Genomic DNA, 11,730 nt, shown 5'->3' with positions numbered 1-11,730 from the left:
TGAGAAAAAAAAAAAAAAAAAAAACCTACACAAATACATAGGAATATGCTTAAATCATATCTGAAAATCTGATTTCTAACTCGACAAATACAGCTTGTGTCGAGTTTCTGCTGAGCTTCAATATTAAATCTTGATAGAGATGCAAGCTTCTGTCGAGCTTAAAATCCAGCACTTTCTCACTTGTTTCTTGGTCATTTGCATGCTTAAACTTGAACTTGAACACTTGTTTCTTAAAGTAAACACTCCTAAATCTACCAATTACAAGTAAAGTCGTTTTGTCAAAGGATTATCCAATTACATAAAATATGTCCCTAACACAAGGAAACCAACAAATAATTGAGTCAAAATAAAATTCTTTTCATTTCATGAGAAGTAACTGACTTTCCATTCTAGATTTCCAATTTCAGACAAGACTGCTGTGAGTTTGTAGTGAGTGTTGGATCATTTAATATTAAATGATTAAAATAAATAAATGTAATAACATAAATGTAAAGATGTGAGAGTGAATATGGAAGATGGGGAGTTAGTGAAAATGTTTAATCCCACATTGAAAAGGAGAGAGACTATTTTATTCTTTTTAATTGTGGTGATTAATGGGCTAAAATGTATTGACTCAGATATTGGGCTAGATACGTGCGCAAGGGGAAGTGNGATCGATCGAAGAATAGACTCGATCGGATCGAAAATCGCACAGGTTGAATTTTCTGCAAATTTCCAACTCAGCCCTACTTCATTAAACGTTTAGGGTTTTATGTTTTTACCCTAGGTATATAAACAAAACCCTAGCCACGTTTTTGAAGGTTGTCCATATTGTATTGTTGCTCATACATTGCTGTTTTGTGTGAATCTCTTGTGAGATCTTTGAGGAGCTTTCCTTTACACAAAACTTAGGGTTTTCATGGTAGAGATGATTTCAACATCTTGAAGATCATTACTGTTGCAACCATTGGAACTTAAAAGAAAAGCAAGCGGGGAGCTTGTAGCTGATTGAGGAATTCAAGAAAGAAGTAGTCCGTGGATTCGGAGCCTGCGCGTGGTCGTGTCATGAAGTTCTACTGGTGGGTAGCATTAGGAAGTCGAGCGGGGAGCTTGTAGTCCTTTTGTACGAACTTCAATTCTTTCATAGTGAATTCAGGTTAGCCTTGAGGATCGGTGGGTCAAATCCTCCCCAGGTTTTTACCGTGTGGTTTCCTGGGTGATCATATCTTGTGTTATTTATTTTCCGCTGCTTTATATGCTTGATATGATTGTTTGGATTGTTTTAACCTAGTATTGCTTAATTTGACTAAGTAACAACTTGGCTAATTAATCTAGGCTACGCAATCTGTGTGTTTAAGGGGTCTAAAACCATTCAGCATGTTTGATTGCATTCATATCTGTGTTTTTCTCTTCTTGAAAAACTATTTTAAGCAATCTCGATAGCTTCTCGATAGCTCTCGATAGATAAGATATCTATTGAGACACTTCAGCTTCTTTTTATCGCATTCTCGACAGCTTTCGATAGCTAGTTCGATCAATCAAGAAACTTTCTGTCTCCTTGATAGCTTCTCAATAGCTACCTCGATCCATCAAGCTTCTCTGTTGAGAAAACCTCTTGTCAGATCCTTGATACAAGGTTCGATAGCTAAATCATGCCTTTTTAAAGCATGATAGCTCTCAATCGATCGAACTTTATGATTTTTCTATAAAAAGGGTGCCTCAAGATTTCTCACTCATTTCCTTCGATCTCTTTCAATAGTTTCTCTTTTTTCTCACTCCAAAACTCCTCAAACTCAAACCCCTCATATTCCTCACTTGATCTTCGGCCTAAATCATGTTCTTCATCTAGTATGATTCTTTCTCACTCATTAATCATGCATTTCACTCTTTTTTTACCTAAGTTTTGATTTTTGAAGAATTTTTTGGGGGTTTTTCAAAATTGATGAGTTTGTGTAAAAATTTTGGGTTGAGTGTTGCTTCATTGAGTTTAAAACTTCATGCATTGCATCACATTTGCATTATAAAAATATTTTCATACAATATAGATGTGTGCTATATTTGTTGCAATGTTGTGTGCTGATAGGTTTGGATTGGGCTGAGCCTATGATGAATTTATATTTGCATGTCACATGTTTATTCATTCTCATGCATACATACCTTCAATTCTATATATTTTGATATATTTGTTGTTTGGTACTTTTTTTATTGTCTCCCTCTCTTTCTCTCCTTCTCTCCCTCTTACATTATTTGCGTTAAGGCACCTAAGCGTAAGTCTACTTGGTCCCGGAACCCTCTTCGTTCCGGGGCATCTTCTTCTTCCACTCCATCTGACCCCACTCCCTCTCATGTTCAGTTCCGTGATGAGAAGGCCAAATCGAACTTCTTTGAGAACTTCTCACAATGTGGCATTCATTCAAAATGCCAAGTCATTCTATCAGATTTTTCTGACACTGACCTACCCACTGTCATCTACAGTAGGGGTTGGGAGTCACTATGTGGCACCCCGGTCACGAGCCCTTCCATGATCATACAGGAGTTCTACTCCAATATGCACAAATTTGATTACTCTATACCCCAGTTTGTCACTAGTGTTTGGGGTATACGCATGGTAGTTACTCCGGGTATTGTATCCAAGGTACTACACATCCCTAGGGTAGCACATCCTAATTACCCTAGCTGTGAGCATTTGAGGATAGTGTCCAAAAAGAGTGGAGGTATCAAAATTGTATTTGCACCAACAGTCAGTTAAGACTTTCTCTCCATTTATGGCATGGAATCTTTTCAGCTGGCGTGAACCACGTTGGGTTAACAGAGATGTCAGGCTTGAAATTGATGTATTGTGACTGCAATTTTGTGGTTTTCGTGATGCAAATATGAAAGGTTAATTTAAGTGTTAAGTTGTTTACATTTAAAGTGAAAAGCTCTTGATTTTTTTTTTTTTTTTTTCAATTTTTTATGAACTGCAAATCTAGCGAAAAGTCCTCAATGACTATATATTTTATTGAACTCCTCATTTGCGATGAACCAAATGCAGGGTTTAGAGATTCCTAAGATTTTATATTTTCTTTTCTTTTTTTAACTGACATTGCTAAAAATTTACCTTTTAATGTCTATATTTTTTTTTCCCAATCTATTTCATCACTATGAGTGAAATACTACTTATCAAAAAAGAATCAATAAATTTATAATGATTTGCTCTGTAAGAGATAAAAGTATGTAATGTTTTTTTACTAGTTTATTCCAATAGTCAAAAAATATGTACATGCATGTAATATACAGACATTATAATTAACTGAAATTATTGATAGATTGACTTGAACAATTCTGACATGCAACAATTAATTGATAATAATTTAATAATAATAATAATAATAATAATAACTTGTGTGCGCAACTAATAAATCTAAGTACAATAAGATTTCCCTCAAAAAAAAGTACAATACGATTTCAATCAAGAAATAAATTAAAAGAATCTTAATACTTTAATTATCGAAAGAAGAAATTAATTGCATTAGATACATTAAAAGGTAACTACATCTTAATTAAGGGATTAAATTTTATAAAGACGTAGTATAAAACTCATATTTTACCCCTCAAATCTCAACATGCCACATCATCTTATCACATATTTAAGAATAAGCACAACAACACCTAATTAATTCTAATTGAGATGTTATTATAATACCCATATATAAATCCAATCAAATTGAGAGTTTATTAAGATGTTAGTAGGTGTGTTAGGATGTATTGAATTTTAAGAAAAATATTAATTTGGAAATCTCTTCCTAGATGGTATAAAACATGAGTTTTACACCCTATCTTTACCAAATTCGTACTCCTTAATTAAACCCTGCATTTTGGATCCAATTCACAAACTTTTTTCCATTTAATTTGAACTAGTCAAATGTCTTCAAAGTTAAGGTATAAACTCGAAATTACTTCACATCATTTCTTTTTTCTTTTTTAATTGCTGTATTTCATGCAAATATATTGTATTACAAATATATGTTTTGTAAAAGTATATGCGTAGTTCAAAATAAGAAAGTAACCGGCCCTAGAGCCCAATAGACCAATATCCATTAACATTAATTAATGTGCTCTTTATTTATGTTCTTTCAATGACTAATTGGGTTTTAAATTTCCAGCATGGCTTTTCTAAATAATCCATAAATAAAGGAAAATTTGCTACCACGGTTACTCTGGAAGCATAATAAGCCTTAAAAATGAAGTTGGGTTTTTCAATAGAACTAAAAGGGAAAATCAATTAATTCAAAAATGGAAAGAAAATATATTCATATATGTTTAAGTTATATACTTAAACAGAAAATAGTGTTGTGTCCTCTAAAATCTGTGGAGTGTGGACCAAAATACAAGGCATACGTGCATGGGTAGGAATGGGGGGCACATGGTTTTTTGTTAATTGTTATACAGGGAGAGGGCAATTCCCTCAGTCCTTCTTGTCTCTGTTGACTGTCTTTAGGATTTGCTTGTTTTGCTAAAATTGAAAACTTTTTACTAAAAATACTATAAATAAAGGTAAAAGTTATTAGGATTTGCTTGTTTTGCTAAAATTGAAAACTTTTTGCTAAAAATACTATAAATAAAGGTAAAAGTTAGCTGAAATATACAGTGTCATGAATAATACCAAAAAAGTGCAGTGAGACCCATAAATAATAGCAAAAATAAGCCGAATAGTAAAATAAATTAGCAAAAATAATCCATACTAAACGCACACTTAAAATAGAGACAATTAATCTATATATATATATATGTATATGTATATGTATAACTGAAGACTTTGAAACTCTCACAATTTTCCACATCATCATTATTTTAAAAAAAATTAAAAAACTATTTCTATTTCCCAGTCCACGTCATCATTATTTTTAAATTATCAACATTATTTTTTTTTAAATCAACTAAAAAAAACTATTTCTAATTTCCACGGCAAAATCAAACCCGTACCCAAAATTTTTGTACTCCTTCCCCAAAACCTAACTCTGAACGCCATTCCTCTTTGTTCTCTATTTCTCTCCCTCATCTCTTCTCTACCCTTTCAGCATCCTTTGATTTGTTTTTCAATCAAACCCGATAAAACCCTAAACCTCTTCAAGAACTGACCACCACCGACTCTCACCATTACAGTTTGCACACCCAGGCCAGGCCACAGTATGTGTAAAGACATTCTCTCTTATTCAATATCAAAAAGTGAGTGTTGCCCCAAAATCTGCCGGTTCAATTTCTCAAGAACTCCTTGGTAAGAACACCTTGAATCCTCAATCTTCCTTATCTTCTTCCTTTTTGTTGCTGTTGTCCTAATCTATTTGCTTATAATTAATTTGTGGTTTTTGTTTCCATAGTTTCTTCTTGAATTAGGACGAAATCAAGATGACTTTGAGGCTAAAGGATTGATTTAGGGTTTTTATTAGTTTTGGGATTTTGGGGTTCCTAATTAAGGTTTGCTGCAATTATAGATTTCAATTGCTGATATGTTTCCTCTTTGTTCTTTTTTGTTTTTCCCAGGGGAACACTATAGAAGATCAAATTCTACCTAGGCTTTGCCTCTTGGCATTTTGAGGAATGGTTAGTTATGTTTTTAATTTAATTTAGGATTTCCTCCCTAACCTATTCTCTTTATTTATTTGTTAGTAGGAGTGAAATTGTAGTTTTTGGGTCCAATTTAGCACTTTGGTTTACTAATTTTTGTTTTTTTAATTCAAAGCTTCTGAATAAGGTTTTAAATATATTTTGGGTTCTATTTGTTGTTATCCATATAATTGTAGACAAGCTATGAGTCTTCCATGTTTGAAAGACTTAATCTTCATCAAAATATATGAACGCTAACAAAAATATTTTTAATTTTGCATTTCATAGGATTTAGTTTTCTGTATTTTGGTTGGTTGGTTTTGATTTAATTTATTGGATATCAAACCTATGAAGAATTCTAGAGAGCAAGCTTGATCAGCTTTGTGGAGGCTCTTTGTGTTCTAAACTTGCTTGTATGTTAGTTCTCAGTGCACCAATGAGCTCTAGCTAATCACACATCATCTCCTTGTAAGAGCAAAGTGGATGGTGAGGTCTTGGGTTCAAGATCCAGCCAATGTATGTGTAACTTATAAAAAAAATGTAGGTTAGCTCAGTCTTTAGGCTTATCATGGCAATTTCTGTTGTAATTTTGTACAATATCAGTTCTGTTCCATTTCAATTCTTTTTATACATTGTATAGTTTCTTCTTATAGTGTTATAATTTTTTCAATGATATGATTGTGATTTAAAATGGTATGGAGAGCTGCAAAGATATGTTTGATCCAAATTTCACTTCTCCTATGCTAATTGTTACTCCCTATAAGATGCATTTAGATTTTATTTATGCTGCCACTTCCCCTATTGTTATATCATTGAATTATCATCTAGACTTATTATATTTATAAATGCTATTGACCGATTTTTGTCTTTGAAAGAGACCCGAATAATGGTAAGTGGCCTACTTTGTAAATCAAATTCTTTTTGAAGTAACTGGCTAAATTCCACATTGATGATAGAATATTGAAGGGTTGATTTGGAACAATTGTAATGTTTGAATAGTAGATCTGCTAGGCAATACTACCAAAAGAGCATAATCAGCCCAACTTAGAGTTATCTAATCTAGAAGAAACTTGAAAGTCTCAAATTTTGGAAGCCTTGAACTATTTAGAATTGGTTTTCAAACAGATCTTGCTATTAGTCATTTGCTGTTATTTTAATGACTTAATTTAAAAAAGATTGCATTCAATGACTTCATTTTAGGAGGTTTGGTTATTTTGGTGTTTTAGAAGGTGTAGAAGTGGTGGAAAAAGTTTTGTTTACATAATGAGGCCGTTTGGATTGCGTGTTTTGCCCATTTCAGTTTCAATGTTTTGGGTTTTTTTTTTTTTTCCTTCAGCATATGAACAGTAAAATCACATGAATGTACTATGCAGGAGACAAAAATCACTATTCATGTACTGTAGCAACATTGTTCATGCACTGTAGCAGTACTGTTCACGCATTTAAAATTATTAAAAATGGGTCCCATGACACTATTCACACATTTAAAAATTATTTTGCTACAGTATTTTCATTTTTCAGTTTTCAGTTTCAGCAATAATAAGTTCAATCCAAACAGACCCACATGTGTATTTTTTACTTTGAAATCTTTGTGAACATGTACTTTCTTTCTTTTTTTTTGCGTCCTATCCATGGCTGTGGCATGTTCTTTTTGATTTTAGGGTAATTCTATAGGTTTCTTAGAGTAATGCAGGATGGAGGTTGTCTAATCTTGGCTTTTGAGTAAAATTTGATGGCCAAAATTGCACCATATTTGTCACAAATAAAAAGATATATTATGCAAGTAACAATGGCAAAATTGTTGATTGATGTGCAATCTTTAAAATGTTGATTTTTGGTTAAAAGGTTGATATCACCCTAATTTTTAGCATCTTTCACAATTTAAAGTGAATACATGTAAATTTGGTCAAATGTTAATTTTTATGTCTTACATGGCTTTGAGGAGTACATAAATTTGATTTTGAAAGATGTTGGAAAAAGACAACATCCAGAGGGAGAGCAAAAAGCTTTTGGTGGGTTCATTTTCTCATTTTACTTTACTTTTAATCTCCCAAATGTGCATACTCTAAATGTGGTACATCTATTTTGTTATTTGTTGATTACCTATCAAAAAATGTACAGGGTAGATTCTTCTTAAGAAATGCAAAACAACAGCCACCCCTCTCTCTCTCTCTCTCTCTCTCTCTCTCAATAAAGGAAATAATGATTTTAGAAATTGTGTAAATTGGCATTATATTGTCTTTTCAATCCCATTGAGGTCTAGCATCTTTGTTTACTGGCAATGTTAGAATTCAGATACATCTTAGACATCAAGAACGATTAATGTAATTTATGAAAGATACTTGATTGAATGTGTAAAGCTGTGATTTATAACTATGTTTTATGTTGGCTTTATTCCATGACAAAAGTGTTGTAATTGCTTTAATTTATTTCCTTGTATTTTGTGAGATTTTATTGTATTGGGTTTAGTATTAAGTTGGTGAAGACTCAAGCTTAATTGAAGATCAATGCATTTCGCAACTAGCTCGCGAGAAGTTCGTGAGAAGGTTTCCCGCGAAAAGGGCATGTGAGGAGCTCATGACTAGAAGCTGAAGAGTTGTGCCAGACTGTCATTTTCGCAAGTGTCTTACGGGTAAGGCCTTCCCGCGAGGTAGTCGCAAAACATTTTGCCTAGAAAATTTTTTAGAGTGACTTTCTTACCCTTCACCCATACTATATATACCATCATTACCCACAAATGTAGAGGAGGCCATTCAAAGAGAAAAACTCTAGATAGGTTTTCTACAACACACACACCCATCTTTTAGAAAGAGAGCTACTCATCCTTAGTGAGAAATCATTGTAGCCTCTTCTCCTTCCCTCTCCCATTGTCATACCTTGAGAGGAGATTTATACCCAAACATACCCCACACCTATTCAGAGTGTAGAGAGTGTTTTGGAGCTTGGGAAGCTTTAGGGATTTGCCAAGAGAAGCCGGTGAGGCTTGGTGGATGCAATCGAGTGTATTGCGAGATCCAGAAAGCTAGATAAGACACGGTTCCGAGAATTCTTGTTTGAGTAGGAGCTTAGAGGGCTTAGGTACATCGGTTAGATTAGGCTTGGATGGTCTCTTGCTAACTCATGTATCCCAACTAATTGTCTAGTGGATCGATTACCGCTTGGAGGGCAGCAGAGAGGTTTTTCACCGAATTCTTCGATTTCCTCTTCGATAACACATCGGCGTGTTATATTGTGTTTGCATCCTTCTTCCCTACTCTTTTACATATCATTTTACTGTTGTGTTGTTGTGAATATGGATTAGAGTAGCTTGTTTGTTTATCCGTTCGCATTTACATTATTCTGCACTTAGTATTAAGTTAGTGTAAAATCAATCAAGCTGTAACTTTTAATTTGGGGGTCTAAACAGCTCTTGTGTTTTCAAAACATTTTCGAGGTTTCAAAATGAGTATGGAATTAACTATATTTGTGTAATTAATTGTATTGGAGTGTACTTATATCAGTTATATATTTTCTAAATATGATCTCAAGCTCTTGGTTATCATGATATCTCATTGTATGTGATAGATTTTATTACTTTGTAAGTGATAGATTTTATTGGTTTGGTATATAATTTGTACCAAGATATTGATTTTTTTTTTTTCATATTAGGGAAGTTATTAATAGCTTTCCCGTGCATCGCACGTGTTAGCGACTAGTAGACACTATTAGGGAAGAAAAGACTATTACATCATATTTGATTCATTTTTTATGTTCATAACATGGGCCATTATAATTAACATAACTATTCAGTATTCATTGGTAATGACATGTGCATTTTTGTTCTGTATGTGTACTGATATGTGTGCCTACTACGTACATGCCTAGCCAACTATGCTTATGTGTGAGAGAGGCAGAATGATGAAAGAAATAACTGTACTAACCATATAATATATATCATATATGACATTACTTATAATTTTGAAGGTATGGTGTAAAATAGCGGAGAAATCTATGTTCAAATGTGGAGATGAACCCATGATTTTAAGCTAGCAGGGACTGGAGTCTTAAAAATAAATAAATAAATAAAACATAAAAATAAATATAAATATAAAAACACTCTAAATAGGCATCCATATAGTATTACAAAATTATAAATATACAAATCATTATTTCTAAATACATTAAGATGGAACCATTTACCAAAAAAGACAAAAACAAACAAACAAACAAACAAAAAAACAAAAAAAAATGCTGTCATGTATGTCTCAATGTTGTAATAAGGATGCTCATAATCTTCAGGTACACTTCCATCAAATAGTATGGCAGATATGGCATTCTGATGTGGGATGCCAGTAAGATCCCACTTCCTACAACCACATGTCCTCTTGCTTAGGTTCACAACAAACCTTTGATGTTTCACTCAACATTAAATAAACCATTTCCAGCATATATTGACACAAAATCAAAAGACTTCAAACCTTCATTGTCTAACTTTGTTTGAATTTGGGGACATATTTTCCCTGTCAATTTAGACATCCCTTCCCTCTTTAATTGGAACCTCCTCATCAACTTTTTCCTAATCTTTTCAATCATGGTTACTATAGGCTTGTCCCTAGCATCTAAAATATATGAGATGGAACTCTCTGACAGATTATTCATAAGCAGGTCACTCTTTGAATAGTCTATGAAATATGACCTAGACCACATGGATGGATCTACATTATCCAAATACTCATAAGCTTTTAGGCACTATTTCTTAAGCTTGCCCATTTGTTCAAGAAACTCATGCTCTATATATGCTATAGCTGCAGCCCACAACTTGTCCTTAAGTGCTTTCCCCTTGTGGCCTTTATCTCTATAATTGACTGTATAACTAAAAATAGTTTCTTGGAACTTTATGACAAATAGAGATGTATGTCATGGTTCTACTAATATCTGTTCCATTTCTTTAGATTATAAATTCCAGACATTACAAAATTGTAGCATTTTGATGTACAAATACTGCATTACAACATACAACTCACATAATACCATTGTATGTCCTTACAAATCATAAAATTATGGCAAACATTTGTATGTAGCGCATGCATAACGACATATATTCCCTTTCTTCATTTGATGCACTTGCTACAGCTCTGCAATTGATCTTTTTGCTGCACTGTTCTCCTTTTCCAACCTTTTGATTGTCTTCTCTATGTTAACAATGATGTTATCTTTTATTTTTATCTTGTTCATTTCTTTCAAATACTGATTTTTCTGTGGCACTTCCAAATGCTAGTCATTGTAAAGTTTTGTAACAACTACAAATTAGATATTCTATATTTTTTTAAAATTTTTATATTTTAGTCACAATTTTTTTTTTCGATTTACAGTTTTTAGTTTGTTTGTTGGATTTGTTGCTTGGGTTTGCTCCCATGGCAGCTGAAATGACTTAGGAAGCCTTAGTTGATAGTTGCTTTGCTAATTTATGGAGTTTGTCAAATGATTCTGTATATTTGGAGTGTGTCAACAGTTCAATCCTTCAAATATTTTTTATTCTATAATTTTTTTTTTTTTTTTTACTTTGCTGATTTGTTAAAGTTGAATTGTTACATATTCTATGTAACATAATAAAATTAGACATTGTAACTCATAATAAGAATGTTTTGTTAGCAATTGCAATACAGAAAAAATGAGCACCTCATCAAAAAAAAAAAAAAAAAGTAATTAAAATGTAATAATAATTATAATGGTGTGGGTTTTTTTTTTTTTTTTTTTTTAACTCTACAGTTGGATAATAAAGTGGATGATGGTGATTTTTCCATATATTTTTGAAGTCATTTTATCTGATTTTTTTTTTTTTTGCTATTTTTATATTTTCGACCAAAATTTTTTTTTTTTTTTTTTTTCCGATCTACACTTTTTTAGTTTGTTTGTTGGTTTTGTTGCTTGGGTTTACTCCCATGGTAGCTAAATATGACTTAGGAAGCTTCACGTGATAGTTGCTTTGCTAATTTATGGAGTTTGTCAAACGCATCTGTATATTTGGAGTGTGTCAATAGTTCAGTCCCTCAAATTTTTTTTTTTTCCTTTGTTGAGTTGTTAAAGTTAAGTTGGAGCTAAAGCTCATTGGCATCTATGTTATATGCAACTTAAACTTCCTGGATTCATATATTTTTCTTAGCCTTATATATGTTAATTTTTTTC

The sequence above is a fragment of the Quercus suber genome, unplaced genomic scaffold (assembly GCF_002906115.3).
Source record: "Quercus suber isolate HL8 unplaced genomic scaffold, Cork oak 2.0 scaffold_556, whole genome shotgun sequence".
Taxonomy (NCBI): Eukaryota; Viridiplantae; Streptophyta; class Magnoliopsida; order Fagales; family Fagaceae; genus Quercus; species Quercus suber.
Note: the sequence above shows the minus strand (reverse complement) of the source record.